Below are 21,126 nucleotides of genomic sequence, written 5' to 3' on the forward strand. Positions count from 1 at the left end.
ACGTAGCTGCAGGAAATTTCAAAATGGCGTCCGTAGGTGATGTACGTTACAAGCAACGTGCCGTCATTGAATTTCTCACAGCAGAGAAAGAACCTGCCAGGAATATTCACAAACTCCTGTGCAAAGTCTATGGAGCATCTCCTGTCGACAGAAGTACAGTTAGTCGCCGGGCACGGAGGGTGAGGTCATCAGAAGTCAGTTCGATAGAGCTCCACGATTTGCAGCGGTCGGGGAGACCATGCACGGCCATCACACCTGAGATGGTGCAGAGAGTTGATGTTGTCATTCACAAGGACAGACGCATCACAACTCGGCAGTTGGCGCTGCATCTGCCAATTAGCAAAGGAGGTGTGGATGCCACAAGGGCAAGGATTGGTACCGACAGGGCATACTGGCCTTAGGGTGTGTAGATAAAACACCATTATTTCGTGTGGGTAATTCGAATTGTGTTAAATAAAGAATTATTGAACAAAAAAAATGCGGTGCATTAATTTCTGGGAAACCCTCGTATGTGTATTTTACGAGTGTACTAGTATATTGGAGCCTGTATTTTTCCATATCTTTTCAGCCTTGCACAAGCTCTTCTTTGCCTGAAGTAAATTTATTTTATAGATAGATCATCTGCAATAAGGGCAATTTTGTTGATAATCAAGGATAACAATTTTTTTTTAAATTCTGGGATGGGAAGGCAGTAGTGTGTTCCATCTACAAAAATAAAGGGATTTTCAGACGGATAGGTCTACCTATTGAACTCACAAATGACAACTGTGAACGCAGTCCTCCGCAGAGCAGAAAAATAATCGAGCTCTCTCATTCAAAGAGTGCTTGAATGACACAAAAACAAATAAAAAGCCGTTATCAATATTTCTCCAGCGCTCGAGCGTTGGTCGTGCGTTCTGGCATGAGTCACTACTGGGATTGCACGATCCCAACACGTGTAACAACTACAGACGCAATGAAATGAATACCCCTAGCTGCATACAGGGGTTCATATAAGTCAACAGGGACAGTCGAAATTGTGTACCCCGACCAGGACTTGAATCCGGGATCTCCTGCTTACATGACAGACGCTCTATCCACCTGAGCTACCGAGGACACAGAAGATAGTGCGACTGCACGGACTTATCTCTGGCACGCCTCCCGTGAGACCCACATTCCCAACTTATTGTCCCGCACTATGTTCATACTGGCCCTGCCCATTATACTCTTTACTCGCGGCTTTTTGCCGATTCCCGTAAGAGTTCGGGCACTGTTTGTGCATCCCCACAGATGAAGATGGTCAACTATATATGAAGATGGTTTTATATATATATATATATATATATATATATATATATATATGTGTGTGTGTGTGTGTGTGTGTGTGTGTGTGTGTGTGTGTGTGTGTACAGGGTGTTACAAAAAGGTACGGCCAAACTTTCAGGAAACATTCCTCACACACAAATAAAGAAAAGATGTTATGTGGACATGTCTCCTGAAACGCTTAATTTCCATGTTAGAGCTCATTTTAGTTTCGTCAGTATGTACTGTACTTCCTCGATTCACCGCCAGTTGGCCCAATTGAAGGAAGGTAATGTTGACTTCAGTGCTTGTGTTGACATGCGACTCATTGCTCTACAGTACTAGCATCTAGCACATGAGTACGTAGCATCAACAGGTTAGTGTTCATCACGAACGTGGTTTTGCAGTCAGTGCAATGTTTACAAATGCGGAGTTGGCAAATGCCCATTTTATGTATGGATTAGCACGGGGCAATAGCCGTGGCGCGGTACGTTTGTCTCGAGACAGATTTCCAGAACGAAGGTGTCCCGACAGGAAGACGTTCGAAGCAATTGATCGGCGTCTTCGGGAGCACGGAACATTCCAGCCTATGACTCGCGACTGGGGAAGACCTAGAACGACGAGGACACCTGCAATGGACGAGGCAATTCTTCGTGCGGTTGACGATAACCCTAATGTCAGCGTCAGAGAAGTTGCTGCTGTACAAGGTAACCTTGACCACGTCACTGTATGGAGAGTGCTGCGGGAGAACCAGTTGTTTCCGTACCATGTACAGCGTGTACAGGCACTATCAGCAGCTGATTGGCCTCCATGGGTACACTTCTGCGAATGGTTCATCCAACAACGTGTCAATCCTCATTTCAGTGCTAATGTTCTCTTTACGGATGAGGCTTCATTCCAACGTGATCAAATTGTAAATTTTCGCGACCAACATGTGTGGGCTGACGAGAATCCGCACGCAATTGTGCAATCACGTCATCAACACAGATTTTCTGTGAACGTTTGGGCAGGCATTGTTGGTGATGTGGGTCCCATGTTCTTCCACCTACGCTCAATGGAGCACGTTATCATGATTTCATACGGGATACTCTACCTGTGCTGCTAGAACATGTGCCTTTACAAGTACGACACAACATGTGGTTCATGCACGATGGAGCTCCTGCACATTTCAGTCGAAGTGTTCGTACGCTTCTCAACAACAGATTCGGTGACCGATGGATTGGTAGAGGCGGACCAATTCCGTGGCCTCCACGCTCTCCTGACCTCAACCCTCTTGACTTTCATTTATGGGGGCATTTGAAAGCTCTTGTCTATACGCCATTCTCCAGGGCTGCATCGGCGCATCAGGGATTCCATGCGACGGAGGGTGGATGCATGTATCCTCGCTAACGGAGGACATTTTGAACATTTCCTGTAACAAAGTGTTTGAAGTCACGCTGGTACGTTCTGTTGCTGTGTGTTTCCATCCCATGATTAATGTGATTTGAAGAGAAGTAATAAAATGAGCTCTAACGTGGAAAGTAAGCGTTTCTGGACACATGTCCACATAAGATATTTTCTTTCTTTGTATGTGAGGAATGTTTCCTAAAAGTTTGGCCGTAGCTTTTTGTAACACCACATGACAGAGGGAGGCGTGCCAGAGATAAGTCCCTGCAGTCGCAATATCCTCTGTGTTCTCGGTTGCTCAGATGGATAGAGCGTCTGCCATGTAAGCAGGAGATCCCGGGTTCGAATCCCGGTCGGGGCGTACATTTTCAACTGTCCCCGTTGACTTATATCAATGCCTGCATGCAGCTAGGGCTATTCATTTGATTGCAACTTCATTCTAACAAGCTGCATGGTCACCGATGGTGATGTTCTTTCGGATATGTCCGAAAGAACAGATACCATCTTCATATATAACTAGAGACACGACACACCATGCTGATGACTGGCGCCTGTAACGTCCATGTACCTGCTCTGCAGTGGCGCGCACAGCCATGCGCTTCTGTTCCACAAACAGCATGCGTTCCTGTCGTTAATGAGCACCTACAGGGCTCGGTTAAGGACGCAATTTTATATCACATCAAGTTCTTGTAGAAATGTGCGTTTATTGAGAAGAGAAGCAATACAAGTAACTGTGAGGTGGACAGGTCAAGGTCTATAGCTACCCGTACTACAACACAAATGCTTTAATACAGTGAAAGATACAGTTTTGCATGTAACAGGCATTTTTCGCCCTAGTATGCAAAGTTCACAATAAATGCGCAACACACAGTTCCTGTTGACGACTGCGCTCTAAACAGTCACGACATAAACGTATGTAATTTCCGCGACATGATAACGAAGCGAATGTGCAGCCACTCGTGAAATACTCTCATTTAAAATGCATTTTGTGTTATATTCAATTTTCACACCAAGTCCGTCTCAAGTCGCATTTCCCGAAACCCTCCGGGCGAGGGAAATTCTTAACCTCCATCACACGAGACACGTGATCGAAAGTTAATAATTGTTATATAGCACTTCATATACTTATTCCGTAAGCAACACACGTATCTAGTACTTCAGTATGATCTCTTTTAGCAATACTGCAACCGTATGGAGACGATTTTATTGTACAGCACACACGAACTAACACGTCCGGTCACTGTCGCGCCCCGTAACTCACTACTTTATAACTATCAACAGTTACATCCGCGTTACCACGGAGAGCATGGCATCGATATTGAGAGGCGGCAGTGATATGTTTGTTCTGTCTCACAGGCTTAAAAAACTTATTTGGCAAAATAAGACGTTAAAGAAAGGCATTGGGGTAGATAGGAATAAGAACAGAACACTTACACCAGTCCATTCTGCCAGAAAATGCTGGAATCAATACACAACGTACAACACAACTTATTTTTACAAGTTAGTAGGTAAGGCCCCATAGAATATGGCGCACTGATACCAAAACATGGCCGACCGCTGTGGGATACCAGAACATGGCCGGCCGCTGTGGCCGAGCGTTCTAGACCCTTCAGTCCAGAACCGCGCTGCTGCTACCGTCGCAGGCTCGAATCCTGCCTCGGGCATGGATGTGTGTGATGTCCTTAAGTTAGTTAGGTTTAAGTAGTTCTAAGTCTATGGGACTGATGACCTCAGATGTTAAGTCCCATAGTGTTCAGTGCCATTTGAACCATTTGAACCATTTGATACCAACACATGATCAAAGAGGAGTATCATATTGTGCTTTCCACTAGGCGGATTTGCAAAACCCATTTCTGAGTATGACCAGCTTATAATAATTGGTACAGTCTTTTAGTTTACGATCAGTGTACTTTTTTAGAAACTGGAGTACGGTAGCCAGTAGTATCTTCAGATTCTGATTTGGCGAAACTATGTCTTGTAATGAAAAATACGTGACCCAATAATTAGTTACGTAAAGCAGTCTGACTTCGAGAACAGAAAAGGAACGAATAAAGTCGCACCGACTTGCAATAAATGACACAACCAGAAACTGACAGGCATCAAATACTACATAAATTATTTGTCAGATCCAGTCAGAACTAAAGGGTTTACAAATGTCTACGTTATACTGGAACAAGGTGCAGCGGGATCGTGGCGCTTGACTGTAATCATTATGCTGTAAGATGAAAATGATTAACTGCTGATAATACCTCCCCAAATTATTTGAATAATGACGTGACTCGAAAGATAAATTTCTACTCATCTGGGCCTGCTGCGCCGTATATGTCGTAGAAGGACATTATAATGTTATGAGATCAAAGACCCTGCAGTGTTTGATTATATTGTTCATTACTAGAGGCTTATTTCATCTGTGAAAAGTATATAGTTTGTTACAATGTTTCAGATGTTATAAGCAGATAATTTAACGTATTATAGAATTATGGTTTGTTACGTACATCAGGTGGTCTTTGTACCCGTATGACACCAATGTCACACTGTTGTATACGAGGTGCGGCTAGAAAAAAACCGGACTGATGCTGGAAAAAACATTTATTTACAATTATTTACAATTTCATGTTATCTCCTTCAATGTACTCTCCTCCTCGGTCTCTACACCGCTCCATACGAATTTTCCACTGTTCATAGCAATGCTGCAGATCATTTTCGGTAAGTCCATACATTACTTCCGTCGCTTTTTCTTTTACTGCTTCAACAGTCTCAAATCTAGTTCCTTTCAAAGCTGACTTGACTTTAGGGAAAAGAAAAAAGTCACAGGGGGCCAAATCAGGTGAGTAGGGTGGATGATCTAAGATGGGAATGTTGTGTTTTGCCAAAAACGTCTTCACTGACAACGCACTGTGAGCTGGGGCATTGTCTTGGTGAAGGATCCATGACTTTTTTCTCCACAAATCGTTCCGTTTTCTCCGTACTCGCTCACGTAGGGTTTCCAGGACGCTAATGTAGTAATGCTGATTCACTGTTTGTCCCTCTGGTACCCAATCAATGTGCACAATCCCTTTGATGTCAGTTTTTGCTGACAATGGTCTGCCAGTGCGAGTGTCATCACTGGTGTCTTCGCGGCCATCTTTAAATCGTTTAAACCACTCAAACACTTGTGTTCGCGATAAACAATCATCGCCGTACACTTGTTGTAACATTACAAACGTTTCACTTGCAGATTTTCCTAGTTTGAAACAAAATTTGATGTTAACACGCTGTTCTTTCTGTACACTCAACGTTTTCCGACGCACAGACAAAACGTCAACTACTTAAAACAGACGCCACGGGCAGACTGAGTGCAGGAGGCAGATGAAACTCGAGCAGTAGGCGGAGCGAGAGTCACGTGACAGGCCACGCGACTTTCAGCCTTATTGCATTCGTTTTATTGTTTCACCAGTACTAGTCCGGTTTTTTTCTAGCCACACCTCGTAAGTGTGCTCCTTTGATACTGCTGGATCTATAGCAGATGTTAACCTTTTTGTTGGAGTAGTTATTCATGTAGTAGTCGAGTACTGAAACTTACGTCATAATGCCGTTTCGTGACAGCGCTGTTGACTGTTGAGTCAAAGATGCTACGTGGATACAGGCTGCATGCCTCTTTGGAATTCTCTGATCTTATCTTTGTTCTTACGAGTTGTATTATATTGCTAATATGTTTCGTGTTTGTGTGGTTCTACGCTCATATATAAAGTAATCCTATTGCTTTTTATGGAATTGGTTATGCCACATAGATGTGTGGTGTACGAGATTTGCGAGAATTTCCCGGTGTTGTTTCCGGTGGTTATTTTTGATTTCGTGGTAAAATGATCTTTCATGTGGTTGTGCGTCATGTTACCACGGAACTGGTGGTAACATGACTTTTGATATGGTTGTAGATCACGTAGCCAAGCACTTAAACATAACCACTGGAAAGCATTTACGAAAACAACATAAGAAAATTGTCAAAACTTCGCACACCGCAACAATATCTGGCATAACCAATTCCATAATAAACAGTAGGATTAAATTACATTACCACGTAAGTGCGAATCATACAAGCAATATAATACAGCCGATAAGAACAAAGATATGTTCTAGAGAATCCCAAAGAAGCATACAGGCTGTAACCATGTAAGATCGCTGATCAACAGCTGTTATGAACGCCATCATGACATAAACTTCCATAATTCGACTGCTATACAAATAACTGCTCCAACAAGAAGTTTAACATCTGCTATAGCTCCAGCTCAACAAATGAGCACACTTATACAACAGCGTGACAGCAACTGGGGTATTGATGACATATGGATATCAAGACCATGTGATGTACTTAGCAAACCATGACTTTATAATACATTAAATTACTTTCTTGAAAGTTTTGAAATATTGTACCAAACTATGTCCTATTCACGGATAACCTGAGGATGCAATCACGCTGAAATAGGCCTATGGTAATAAACAATACAATCAAACACAGCAGGTATTTAAATTAGTAACACAATATAATAATGTCGAAAGATTAAATTTGTATGAGCTATTACAAAATGCTGGGAGGATCAGTACCATGCCCTGTGCAAGTCATTTCGTGAAAACGTGAACGTATCCACTGCAACTCTACATTCAGAAGCCAGCGTCAGAACGTAGCTGTGGTCCTGAAATTCATACGTGCAGAGAACGATATATTTACTACTATCAGTAGGGAAAGACTGTATACCAATCGAGTTATTTCGCTGCCTGTACTCTTTGTACCCACTGAATCAGTAAAACAGAATGATTGCAATGAGTTTGCACAGTATATAGTCTGACAAGTAATACATCACAAATTCGTATAAATATATAATAAGTGATGCAGTAAAGCCATAAATAAGTAAATACAAAGTCAAGTGAAGAATATATATTGCCTCCACATTAAACTATAGTCAACTTAAGCCATGTGGGATGTACATTGCATGTGAAACAAAGTCAATATTTTACCAATCACAAATTTCACCTTTTGTACAAGCGATTTCCACCAAATCACAGAACAACCTAAAGTACAGGTGAAAATGACAAAACTGAGTGCATAATACTTAGGACTAACTGTCACAAATCTCGCACGCCACAAGACTATGTGGCATAACAAGTTCCATAAAAAACAATAGGATTACGTTATATGTGAGCACAAACACGAGTCATACTAGCAACATAATATCACACGCTCCAGCAACCACCTTCCAACTTACGAGGATCACAAGGATCCTGGACATCTGAAATATCTCGCGTCTGAATATCATTTCCATGATTCATTACCAGTTTAGCACGCAAAATATTATCAAAATAAATCGCATGTTACGAATGTAAGACGAATGAAGTAATTCAAAAGTCTGCTTATTACTAACAACTACAAATAATTAAAACGATCTCACAAAATCTCCCATCTATTGCCGTCACCTCTGAACTGCCACAACTTCTTGCTAGATAAGTCGGAACGAAGTGTGACCTCAAGTCACTCGAAAGCACGCCAAGTCAACCGTCAAGCTGTCTCATTGATTGGAAGTGTGCTGGAACACAGCTAACGGTAAAAACACTACGCGACAGTGCTTCAGAGCGACACCGCTCAAAGGGTGGTTACTGAATGTCTTCGCGAAAGCTTACAAGATAATATTGCGAATTAAACAAGCATAATTGTAGTGAGACTGGAAGTGCCGGTTCACACACAACTTTCAAGTGACACAAAAAACCTTGCGCGCATCCGAGGCAAGGAACCACGCGCTCCCAACGAAGTGCAGCGCACGAGACAAATTACGGGACGAATTGCAGCACTAATTAACTCTGAAAGCTTTAGCAGTGGGCCCACAAAAATTTTCTGCGCTGCTACGCTCGCAAAAGAGCCACTTTTTAACCTTCAAGGTTAAAACAGTCAGAACTCCTGTCCTAATGACGGAAGCCTGTAGCAGCATAATTACCGTCAGAAAGATAGCAGAATAATTACTGCCAGAACGATTCTTAGGTCCAAATACTGGATAGGAGGATTAACGCCACTAGTAGTTGTGATGTCACCTAAGTTCCGAGTCGATAAAAAAATACCCCAGGCTTCATTCAACATAGCGCCAGTACTCCAATGAGCGTAATGCGATGAATTTGACAGCTGCAGCCGATTCCAGGTGTCCTGTCCCAAAGTTCGCTTTCGCTATCACTTTTTGTAGCTTTATGCATTGTAAATAGTGGTAAATAAAATATTTCTTCATAGCTCAGCATTTATTTTGCGGACACCTGATAAAGGTCACTCATGATCGACATCTGACTGTGTACACACTATTGTCAGGCTAAATTTACTTGACACTCACAACAGTTAAACAGTTAAAAACAATGCAAAAAAATGGTTCAAATGGCTCTGAGCACTATGGGACTTGACATCTGCGGTCATCAGTCCCCTAGAACTTAGAACTACTTAAACCCAACTAACCTAAGGACATCACACACATCCATGCCCGAGGCAGGATTCGAACCTCTGACCGTAGCGGTCACGCGATTCCAGACTGAAGCGCCCAGAACCGCACGGCCACAGTGGCCGGCAAAGCAATTCAGGTCTATGTGACCTATCACAACTTCACCTCCCTCTCAAATAAAGCTTGGTGTCTATCCAAAACGTATTTGACGACATCCCCCTCCCCACCAATTTAACGGATGTGATATCACAAAACTAAGTACCAAAATGCATTTAATAATATAATTAAGCTTGATTAAGTCTAGCACTACTTTTATTTATGTTGTTATAGGACAGTTCTTCTCAAACGTGTTCCATAACATAATTAATAACCCACAAATTACTAGTGACACATGAAATTATGGACGTAGCAGAAAGAATCACCAGTAATTCCGAATCTAATAAGTACTTCTTCATTACATTTGCATACGGTGAAAGACATGCGTAACGCTTTTCTGTAAGGTAGATCCATTGATAATTGTGGAAGAATGAAGACATCAGGGGTTTTACGGCAGGTGAGTCGAAAACTGTTCCTCACTAAAAGGCAGTGCCCCGGCCAAGTACGTACACGCCGAACGGATGGGTGCCGTCAAAGATGATGTAAAAAGTTCCGATAACAGCTTTGCGGAGGGCAGGATGCGGCATTTGGCAGGCTGGAAACTTCCACTGTGAGATGCAGCCTATCGATTGCTTTCTAAAAGAATAGAGAATCGAAAGAGGATGGGAAAATCCGAGGCACTCAAAGAGAGAAGAATCTGTTGGACCCAAATAAGCCAACCAGTAAATGATATTTCAATTTTGTAAGGAAGATCCGGATTGGTTCACGAAAAAGTCTTTTATAGGCGTGTTGAAGACTCGCGAGTGCGTAGGTGTAGCCGCTGCGATTGGCCAAAATGGGAAACCACCTTCATAGTGAGAGAGTATTTCTGCTCTCTGCCCCACTCTAAAGCAGAAATGTTCATTACTGGTTAATCACAGCATTTTACAGTGATCAGAACTTGGAAGATTTACTGAGACTGGTTAATGAGAATCTGGTACTAGCAAAACCAGCAAGGTTTTGAGTAGGATAGCAAATAGGCACTTCGTCTTTGATAATTGGAGAGAGCTGTGTCTTCGCCTTAGAACTGCAGAGGAGGACTTCGACCTAGAGTTGATCATAGATGCCAAGACTGAACTTATAACTCTCAGCTATCACTGCAAGCATTTCTGCATCTGAGTTTTAGAACGATGGTAAACATGAGCTGCGTCTGTGTATGTTGTCATCCGTTTCGAGTTAGAGTTTTGCTTTCCTGAAATAATTCATGTAAACAGCTAGTTCGACTCAACATGTGCTTGGGCAAGGGAACTAGTGCTCATATGTACTTATCTGAATCTTTTTGTACTTAGGGCCTGCTGCGACGTACAGGTCATAAAAGAAGATTATTGTATTATGTTATGAGACCGAAGATGCTGCTATGTTTGATTATATTGTTTATTAGTATAGGCCTAGTTCGGCGTGATTGTCATCTTCAGGTTATCTGTGAAAAGCACATAGTTTGGTACAATATTTCAAATATTTAAGTAGATAATTTAACAAGACAGAATTACGATTTGTTAGGTGCGTCAGGTACTCTTTACATCAATGTGATTTCAATGTTGCAGTTGCTGTCACACGATTTTATGAGTTTACGCCTTTCATTCTGTTGATGCTATAGCAGCTATTAAATTCGTTGGAATAGATATCTGTGTAATTAGACAACGAAGAAAAGAACAGCAATGGATCGCTAAATCCGTCGTTTTATTACAGAAGATCTATATTTCAACTATTACACAGTCGCCTTCAGTGCTAAAAATTACAAAACAGGAGATTCAGGAAAAAACATAAGATTCTTAACAACGAATCGTAAGTGCTAACATAAGGACCACACAGCCATGTACCACATAAGAACAAGTGACATTGGTCCAGAAGTGTCAAGTAGTAAACAATATTGGTTGATGTAGAACATTCAGGAGTGTAACATGAACTGAAGCCGTTGCTTACGTGATTGAAAAGGAAGAAAATATGACGTCAGAGATGTGTCGGTACCAGCGAATCATTAAGTAATAGTGAAGTTAAACAATCTTTAAAAAATCTTTTTAAATATACTGGAAAATGAAACCACTGGTAATGATTAAGCCATGTGCAGAACTATACGCACGGCCCGCTCAGTAGTACTAAGTACAGGGTATTGGGTAATATATTTTTGCATTACAAACTAATGGAAGAAGATCCATTTATAATTCCATACAATACCGAAAAGCACAAAATTGTACAAAAAAATATCAAGGACTGAAAATAGTACAATAAAATATGATGTTCCCTCTCTGGACATAAACTAAAATCATACAAACTGTAAAAATACATTAGCGTCACCTCTGGGCGTACAGTATAAACATGTGGAATAAAGCAGCATTACGAAATCGACAGGTAAGAAGCTAGCCAGTCGTGCATAAAACTGAACAAATAAGTAAAATAAAGGAAAGTATCAGAATTATGAGAAATAAAATACGTTCAAAAACTGAGATTAAGTGAGGACGTGGTTATATTCAAATGTGCGGCTTGAGGCGTGCGAGAGTTGTAGTTTGATTGCGATTACAATAAAACTAGTAACTTATTATCAATGTAACATGAGGTTTTATTTAACCACTGCTTTTCCCGGCTAATGATCGTTATTTTGATAAAGAAATCTCCACCTGGGAACGTGTAGCAATGTTGTCTGTCAAGCAGGGTAAATGGCACTAAGTTACCAATTGTTCATCAAATTTAACGCTACTGTTATTCAAGGTGGAAGCACTTTTCTTTAACCAAAATGAACAGTTTTGTCACACAATACTACGCGCGCACAATACCAATGTATTTTTGTTGTCAAAATATTTCATAAAAGTTGTTACGAAATAACCAGGCTTCATACATCAGCATATAAGAATTTACATCACGTAAGATGCTATTGGCACTATATTTAAAGATTGTTCACAAGCTAAGTAGAATTTATTTCCTCAAAGTGCGTTCTGGGCCACCAATACACAATTATTATTGCAATTACGACCAACAACATTTATGTCCGTACAGAAAATCTATTTAAAACTGCCGCTGCAGTATTTCACTAGGATGGCGGCTAGCATAAGACAATTATTTATCGATTCTGCTTCAGGCCCTGTTTTACTACTAACAAATAGTATACATTAAATCTTTTTGTACCTTCACTATATCCATTAAAATTTGAAAATGGTTCTCAATGTTAACGGCTTATTATTCAGCATTTACCAATAAACCGCGCTGTAGATCAATAGTGCTAATGGCTGCGCTCCTTTGTAGTTGAGCAGATAACATTTATGTAGGACCAGAGTTGAAATAAAATAAAACTTTAAACAAAGAAAATTCATTTCAATGACACAGAAACGCAATTTTTCAAATATGAATTAACAACATAATACAGTTTTTTTATAGACCTCAGTGTTACAAGACATTAATCACGTCCCATCATTACAACAGTTCGAACAAGAAGGATTATTCTAGAATAATTACAGATAAAAAAAGTTGAATATTTCCATTATCTTTTTCCTGAGTATTGTCTGAGATATGAGTTTCACAAAAAATTAAATTAAGTCACTGACAACAATTATTTATAATTATTTTAGTATCGATTAAGTCCTTTTTTCATTAATATCAGGAGAACGTTCGCTCAAATTCCACACACAATGCTTTCGTCAATATTGTTCTGAATAACATAAAGTCAAGGATATTACAGCTCTCATTTGGATAACGTAAGTCACGCAACCAGCTAACGAATAAGATAATCACTCTTAGTGTATTTTTTATATGACGTTCCAGAAGCAAATAAAAAATGGAAGTACTACAGCAAATCAAAAGAGCGTCGTAAAAGATGTAATGTACCAGCCTGAAAAGCGAAACAACTTGCGAACATGGAATATAATACCGTTATGCGGCATATTGTGGCGATGACAGAAACGCTGGAATAGGTTAAGTTGTAACGCCGGAAATGCATATCCTCGTATTTCCCTCTATTGTATTATAATTTTCTTCCTTATTTTGTTACCTGAATATATGACGTTTCTGTGTCTTTGTATATTGTAATTCTTTTACTATTTGTATATGTATGCATTTATGTCGATGTATAATTGGTTTTTTGTGTAAAGATTATTTGTATTTTTACGCTGGTCTGGCCTAGGGAAACTATGCTATCGAACCATTACATCGATAGGTCGTGTGGAGAACCAAAATGTTTAGGATCTTTGGTAGGGTCAACTCTGCCGCGTGGAGCGCGGGCAGAGCAGAGAGAGAGTCTGGCTGGGGTGGTGCAGTGGAGCAGGTGTGTTGTGTGAAGCTCCCGCGAGTTGCCGCGCTTTCGGGGTTTGGCAGCATGTAATTGCGCTCGACTTGCGATGATAGTTTCTGACATGGTGTCGCGGACGGGAAGCATTAGCTGGCGCACATCAAGAGCCCGTTTCGTCTGGTGACCGTGTCGAGAAGAAGACGTGCCAACATCCAGATTCTGCAACAGCGACGGCCGACAATGAGTGACTGTCGCCACCTCCTCGATCGACGGCTTCAAACCTTCTATCAACCAACAAGGAAGACTGGAAGCACGTACAGTTTTAGAACTGTATGGCAGACCTCAGCTTTTCAAACTTTTAAAATTGTTGCATCACAAAAAATTACAGCAACTTAGCATGAACGTTTGTTGCTCATTGTCCCAATTGCATTACCAAGCAGGGTCCCTTCCTTTTCCGGAATGAACCCGAGTGTCGTTGAAATTCAAACGTCAGCATTAAAGTAATATCATTCGATTTCACTGCTTTAATTTCAAAGTTCAGTTAAGGTATTCATAGCTGGCTACAATATTTAGATTACACAAGCACAAATTAAGAGTGCGAGTTTTGTTACCGTATTTTAGCTTACCTGTGACTGCAGCTCAGCTTGGTACGTACTAAATTTTACTATTGTTAATTGTTCAGAATCATTTAATTCAAGTTCAAAGTTAAATCTCTTCTTTCTAAATTGCGTAGATTCAAGTAGCTTTTGAAATGATTGTTGAGGTGGTCCAAGACTAACCGTATTTTACTGAATTTCGATGTTCTTCAGAAAGAAAGCTCACTATTAACTTCAGTCACTAAATTAACTTTCGATTTTCCGGTTTTATTAATTCTTTTGCTAAATTAAGTCAGAGTGTAGCGAAATTTATTACTTCTGACAAACTTTCAGTTTTCACACTACACATGTCAACCTTCAGTTGCCACGCTTCTTGTGCTAATTATATGTGTAATAACCTTTCTTTTTCAGTTACTATACTAATTGTCCTTAGGACTGGCGACAGTAATTTCCCCCAAATCTCAAATATCGTATTACCGCTAGTTAATTGTTAACGTAACGGCCGCACATTTACTTTCTTTATTAACTTTACCCCTTTTCAAAATTAATTTCCACCAGTTTCATTTTCATTTTTCCTTTAATTTAGATGTAACCCTTTCCTCCCTCTTTACCGACAAATTGACTTCGATGACGATTGCTTTTTCCCAAATTTCCATTAGGTACACGCGGTTTAATTTTTCACTGTCATTAAGGTCGATAAGTGAGGGGAAGGTTACAAAGTTACGGGACAAAACGATCATATGAATTCCAATGTTATTAATTTATGTAATTGTAGGATTATGAAAGTTTATTTGATAATGACGTTTCGTGACAGCTTTATTGACAGTTAAGCCAGCGATGTTATATTATTACAGGATGTTTGCTTTTTTGGTATCCTATAGGTTATACCTCTGTTCTTCTCAGCTATATAATATTGCTTTTATGATCCGCGTTCTTGTGGTCCTATGCTCATATATAATTTAATCCCATCGTTTTTTATGGAATTGGTTATGACAGATAGCGTTGTGGTGTGAAGTTCTGCAAGAATTTCGCCATGTTATTTATATAAATGCATGTTAACACAAAATTAAAAGTGACCACTGGAAAGCATGCATTTAACTAATCAGCACTGAGAAATTCTTATAAGGCTTGCATGCCACAGCACTGTTTGGCATAACTAATTCCATAAAAAACAATGTGATTAAATTACGTATGAGTGTAAAACCGCAACCCAGATCATACAAGCAATATGATACAGCTAATAGCAACAATGACATGAGCCAGAGAATCTTAAAGAATCAAACTGCCCCTGTAATCATAAAACATCGCTGTTCCAACTACCAATATAGCTCTCAGGAAATATCATTACCAAGTAAATGTTCATAATTCGACAATTTCATAATTTCCAACAAATATTTAATATCTACTATACTCCAATAGTACCAAAGGAGCAAACTTATAAAATAGTGTGACAGCAACTGAGACCTCGATATCATATGGATATCAAGATTCCCTGTTCGCTTGATTAGCTGTGTGGTAACGTGCTTGCTTCCCATGCACTGGGCCCAGGTTCGATTCCCGGCCAGGTTGGAGATTTTCTCCGCTCGGGGACTAGGTGTTTGTGTTTTCCTCATCATTTCATCATCACCATCATTCGTGACAGTGACTGTGAACAAATTGGACTGTGTAAAAATTAGGATTTTATATGGGCGCTGACGACCGCGCAGTTAAGAGCCCCACAAACCAACTTGGAATCGTGCCTAAAATTGAAAACTACATACAAACTTGACTTATCAAACTTTCCTAGGAGATGTAAGGCCATCGATCACGTTAGTATTTGTCAGCCATTGTCATGATTTAATTCCGCAGGTACTTTACAATTTTGCTTTAAAAAACGAATTACGGTTTTGAAGTATGATGTCAAGTTTTATTCAACGCAGCTATAGCTTGATAAAACTTACAACTGTAAGTAAAGTTTATTAATTTGTTTTAGGGAGAGTTGTGGAGTGAAACAAGATGTAATGTCAAACACTGAGACAGGTATGTTGAGATTGTGTGGACATACTAGAGGGTATGACCAAACGGAGATAGATGACACAAGTATACAAGACTAGTGTGGATGAGAGAGTTGGAAGGAGTCGACCTCACCCAAAGTACTTCAATGAGATTGAGGATGTTTTTAGCAAAGGTCGCTATCCTAACAAACTTAATAACAGTTTACCTATTTACATAGTTTACGTTTAAAAAATAGCTGTCAAAAGGTAGCTAATCGTTGTAGTGTTGACATTTAGCCCATTTGACTAACGAGTTTGCCGACCACAACAGTAACCTATACAAACAGCTCCTCTTAATAGTGCTGAGCACGTCAGTTTTGTGCACCACGAAATGAGTTTAAAAAATAAAGTCTTTCTTCTGAAAAAAATAAGACAAATGTAACTTTACTATAAAATATTGTTGTTGAAGCGGTGGCTGTAAAGCTGAATTATAAAGTAGACAGTGTTTTTACATCAGTCTGTCTACTTCTTAAGCATGAACTACGTATCTTGCTGGTCACCCATCGACTTCGGTGGTAAATGGATCAAACTAATTGATCAAACAAAATTCGTTTAGTTTGCTTAGGCAGCGAAAAATGAGCTTCCCAGGAGGGAAGTACCTATTGATGTAATGAGTCTTCTTGAGCCAGTTTTAGCACATCTTTTCCTGCATTTTTCTGATCTACATGACCGTGCTTCAGTTAGTGTGATATGTGTATGTGATTTTGTTTGCGTAACAATCATAAATACAGCTGTACGTAATTACGTAAAACAGAGGTATCGTCCTCGAATGTTTCCCGTTTTCTGATAATTTCATTCACTTCCATATGTGTTTGGCAATTTTCTGGCGCGTCAGTGTTTCGTTATCCGTATATATATGTGACATATAGGTACGTTACACCCATGTCACTGTGTAACAAAGCAAGTCTCCTTTCAAACTGAAATTAATATTTTATCACTTTGATTAATTCTGTTCTAGCTTCAGTGCACGGCCATAATAACTATTTTTTTACAATTGGCCAGATTTTAATTGAAAATCAAAGTGAAATGACATCCTAGCGTACAGGAAACTTAAAAGGCACCTAAAAGTTCCAAAGTATAGAGTGTAGAAACCAAAATAAGTTGTCATATTCTTTGCAAAATATTACATTTCTTGGGAGGCAGTACATACTTTTTGGAGGACATCGTAATGCTGGCTCTGTTTTCTCAAATATACCAACACTATCAAATAAAGATAACTTCAAAAACTGATGAAATTCCGTGTCGAAGAGTGTGCAGATATTGAATTAGCTGCACAGTGAAGCTCTGATAAAAAGAGAGATATATTTCTCAGTGTAACTGTACACAGTGACTTAATTGAATGCTCTGTCAAAGAAATTACCTCGCAGATATTACACACAATCCAATAAAATGGATTGTATAGTATTGGGTTTGATAAGACGACTGAGATTAGACACAAATCTCAGATGGCCATTTTTCTGAGATACATTTACCAAGATATAATCAGAGTAGACGTCATAGATTTTGTTAGTCCGCGAGAGCCAGAAAAAGTCTGTGAAAATAAACCCTCAAGTTTACCAAGTTTACGTCACAAGTGATGTAAAGGATGTGCTCTCCACATTCAGCAAGTGTCAGTTATCAACTTGAGTCCTTTAAAGATGACGAAGATGCCAATATTTGTGACGAAGATAGTGCAGATCAAGGGAATAAAGATCCGCAAATGACTGGAATACAATTAGGTAAAAACTGTTAAACTCTATCACAAGTCTTAAATTCCATCTTAATAAAGCTATTGGTATTGCAGTGTACAGATGCTCTGCCGCGAGTTCTGAGGTTGTGGGAGCCATCACTCCAATAAAAAAAAAAATAAACCTGTAATAATGCTGAACGAGCGTATTAATAAATTATTCTTTAAACTTTTTTTCTATGTTCACTGATGCGCAATTAGTTGGAAACACAACTGAGGTCGTTAAAGAGATTCCCCCCCCCTTTTTTTATACAGCTTCGCCGAAAAGAAATTCTGTGCTCATAAAGCATGTCTGACTAGTTTGCGAATGTCAAACTTAGTCTAAGCTAAAGCAGCTAGTCTCAATGTGCGAAACAAAGTGGGTAGAAATGCATCAGCCTAATGAGCGTTTCCCAAGAAGGCTTCAAAATATAGTGTTAGGCGTTGAGAAGCTTTGTCAATGTCACATTTTACATGTGACAACTCCACCGTAACAGCTACGACAGTAATAGGGAATTCATCGTAACTTTTATGTGCCTTTCTAATGTGCTAAACCAAACATTGCCTCTCAGTAGGTTTTTCCAAAAAGAGACGATTGATCTTAGGAAAGCAGCTGACCTCTTGACCGATAGTTTCCCAGTCTTGAAAACAAAGCCTGCTGTACGGTCTTGCCAGGTAGCTGGCAGACATTATAGGAACCACCAATCAAACACGCAGGATGACAGCTTCACAAATTAAAAGCGTAATGCTGCACCGTCAAGTAAGAAAAGTTATTTTCTGGCAAATGCCTTTATCCCTATACTTAACAATAAATACAGATCTATAAAACGGATTTTCTAATGACAATCAAACTCTGTACTCCATTCTCTATACTCTCAACACCAACAAAAATCCGTTCAGTAAGGTCTATGAAGTCAGTGATTAGGGATGCAGAAACTCTGGCTACAAACCACTACAGAATAATTGTGCAGAATGGGAATGACTACATATCTAATCTGAAGGCATAAATCAACATATGGGTGGCAATATGGTAAAGGGTAGATGCAAACAAAACGCTTCTGCCATACCATGCAGTTGACGGTTTGCTGTTCTGCACACATGTGATTTTCTCTTTAGTTAGATCTTTAATGATAAGCCTCACGTCTCTTCCCGTCCAGGTTGAGAAATCTTTTTTTGCGGACGAAATTGTTTAACAGCACTTGCTGTGTTGTATGTTATTGAGACATCATTATCGACAAAGCCAAAAGGCTGAAAGAACAGAACTGATGTATTTTCTTTAAGTACAGAAAACATAAAGCCAACTGTTCTCCTGTGATGTAAAACTACGAGTAATTAGCATTCAACACTTAGATTCCTCTTCACAGTTTTATGTAAAAACTGAAAAAATGCATAACATCTGCTAATAAATAAGAAGTACACCATACACAGGGTGGTCCATTGATAGTGACCGGGCCAAATATCTCACGAAATAAACATCAAACGAAAAACTACAAAGAACGAAAATCGTATAGCTTAAAGGGGGAAACCAGATGGCGCTATGGTTGGCCCGCTAGATGGCTCTGCCAGAGGTCCGACGGATATCAGCTGCGTTTTTCTAAATCGGAACACCCATTTTTTATTACGTATTCGTGTAGTACGTAAAGAAATATGAATGTTTTAGTTGGACCACTTTTTTTCGCTATGTGATAGATGGCGCTGGAACAGTCACAAACGTATAAGTACGTGATATCACGTAGCATTCCGCCAGTGCGGACGCTATTTGCTTCGTGATACATTACCCGTGTTAAAATGGATTGTTTACCAATTGCGGAAAAGGTCGATATCGTGTTGATGTATGGCTATTGTGATCAAAATACCCAACGGGCGTGTGCTATGTATGCTGCTCGGTATCCTGGACGACATCATCCAAGTGTCCGGATCGTTCGCCGGATAGCTACGTTATTTAAGGAAACAGGAAGTGATCAGCAACACGTGAAGCGTCAACCACGACCTGCAACAAATGATGATGCCCAATAAGGTGTTTTAGCTGCTGTCGCGGCTAATCCGGACATTAGTAGCAGACAAATTGCGCGAGAATCGGGAATCTCAAAAACGTCGGTGTTGAGAATGTTACATCAACATCGATTGCACCCGTGCCACATTTCTGTGCACCAGAAATTGCATGGCGACGACTTTGAACGTCATGTACAGTTCTGCCACTGGGCACAAGGGAAATTACGGGACGATGACAGATTTTTTGTACGCGTTCTATTTAGCGACGAAGCGTCATTCAGCAACAGCGGTAACGTAAACCAGCATAATATGCACGATTGGGCAACGGAAAATCCACGATGGCTGCGACAAGTGGAACATCAGCGACCTTGGCGATTTAATGTATGGTGCGGCATTATGAGAGGAGGATAATTGGCCCCCATTTTATCGATGGCAATCTAAATGGTGCAATGTATGCTGATTTTCTACGTAATGTTCTACCGATGTTACTACAAGGTGTTTCACTGCATGACAGAATGGCGATATACGTCCAACATGATGGATGTCCGGCACATAGCCCGCGTGCGGTGGAAGCGGTATTGAACAGCAAATTTCATGACAGGTGGATTGGTCGTCAAACCACCATACCATGGCCCGCACGTTCACCGGATCTGACGTCCCCGGATTTCTTTCTGTGGGGAAAGTTGAAGGATATTTGCTATCGTGATCCACCGACAACGCCTGACAACATGCGTTAGCGCATTGTCAATGCATGTGCGAACATTATGGAAGGCGAACTACTCACTGTTGAGAGGAATGTCGTTACACGTATTGCCAAATGCATTGAGGTTTTGAGCATTTATTGCATTAATGTGGTATTTACAGGTAATCACGCTGTAACAGCATACGTTCTCAGAAATCATAAGTTCACAAAGCTACATGTATCACATTGGAACAACCGAAATAAAATGTTCAAACGTACCTACGTTCTGTATTTTAATTTAAAAAACCTACCTGTTAGCAACTGTTCGTCTAAAATGGTGAGCCATATGCTTGTGACTATTACAGCCCCATCTATCACAAAGCGAAAAAAGTGGTCCAACTAAAACATTCATATTTCTTTACGTACTACACGAATATGTAACAAAAAATGTGGGTTCCTATTTAAAAAAACGCATTTGATATCCGTTTGACCTATGGCAGCGCCATCTAGCGGGCCAACCATAGCGCCATCTGGTTTCCCCTTCAAGCTAGACAAGTTTCGTTCTTTGTAGTTTTTTCGTTTGACGCTTATTTCGTGAGATATTTGGCCCGGTCACGATCAATGGAACACCCTGTATATATACTGTACGAGTAG

This window comes from Schistocerca nitens, chromosome 9 (genome assembly GCF_023898315.1).
Source record: "Schistocerca nitens isolate TAMUIC-IGC-003100 chromosome 9, iqSchNite1.1, whole genome shotgun sequence".
In the NCBI taxonomy this organism is placed as follows: Eukaryota; Metazoa; Arthropoda; class Insecta; order Orthoptera; family Acrididae; genus Schistocerca; species Schistocerca nitens.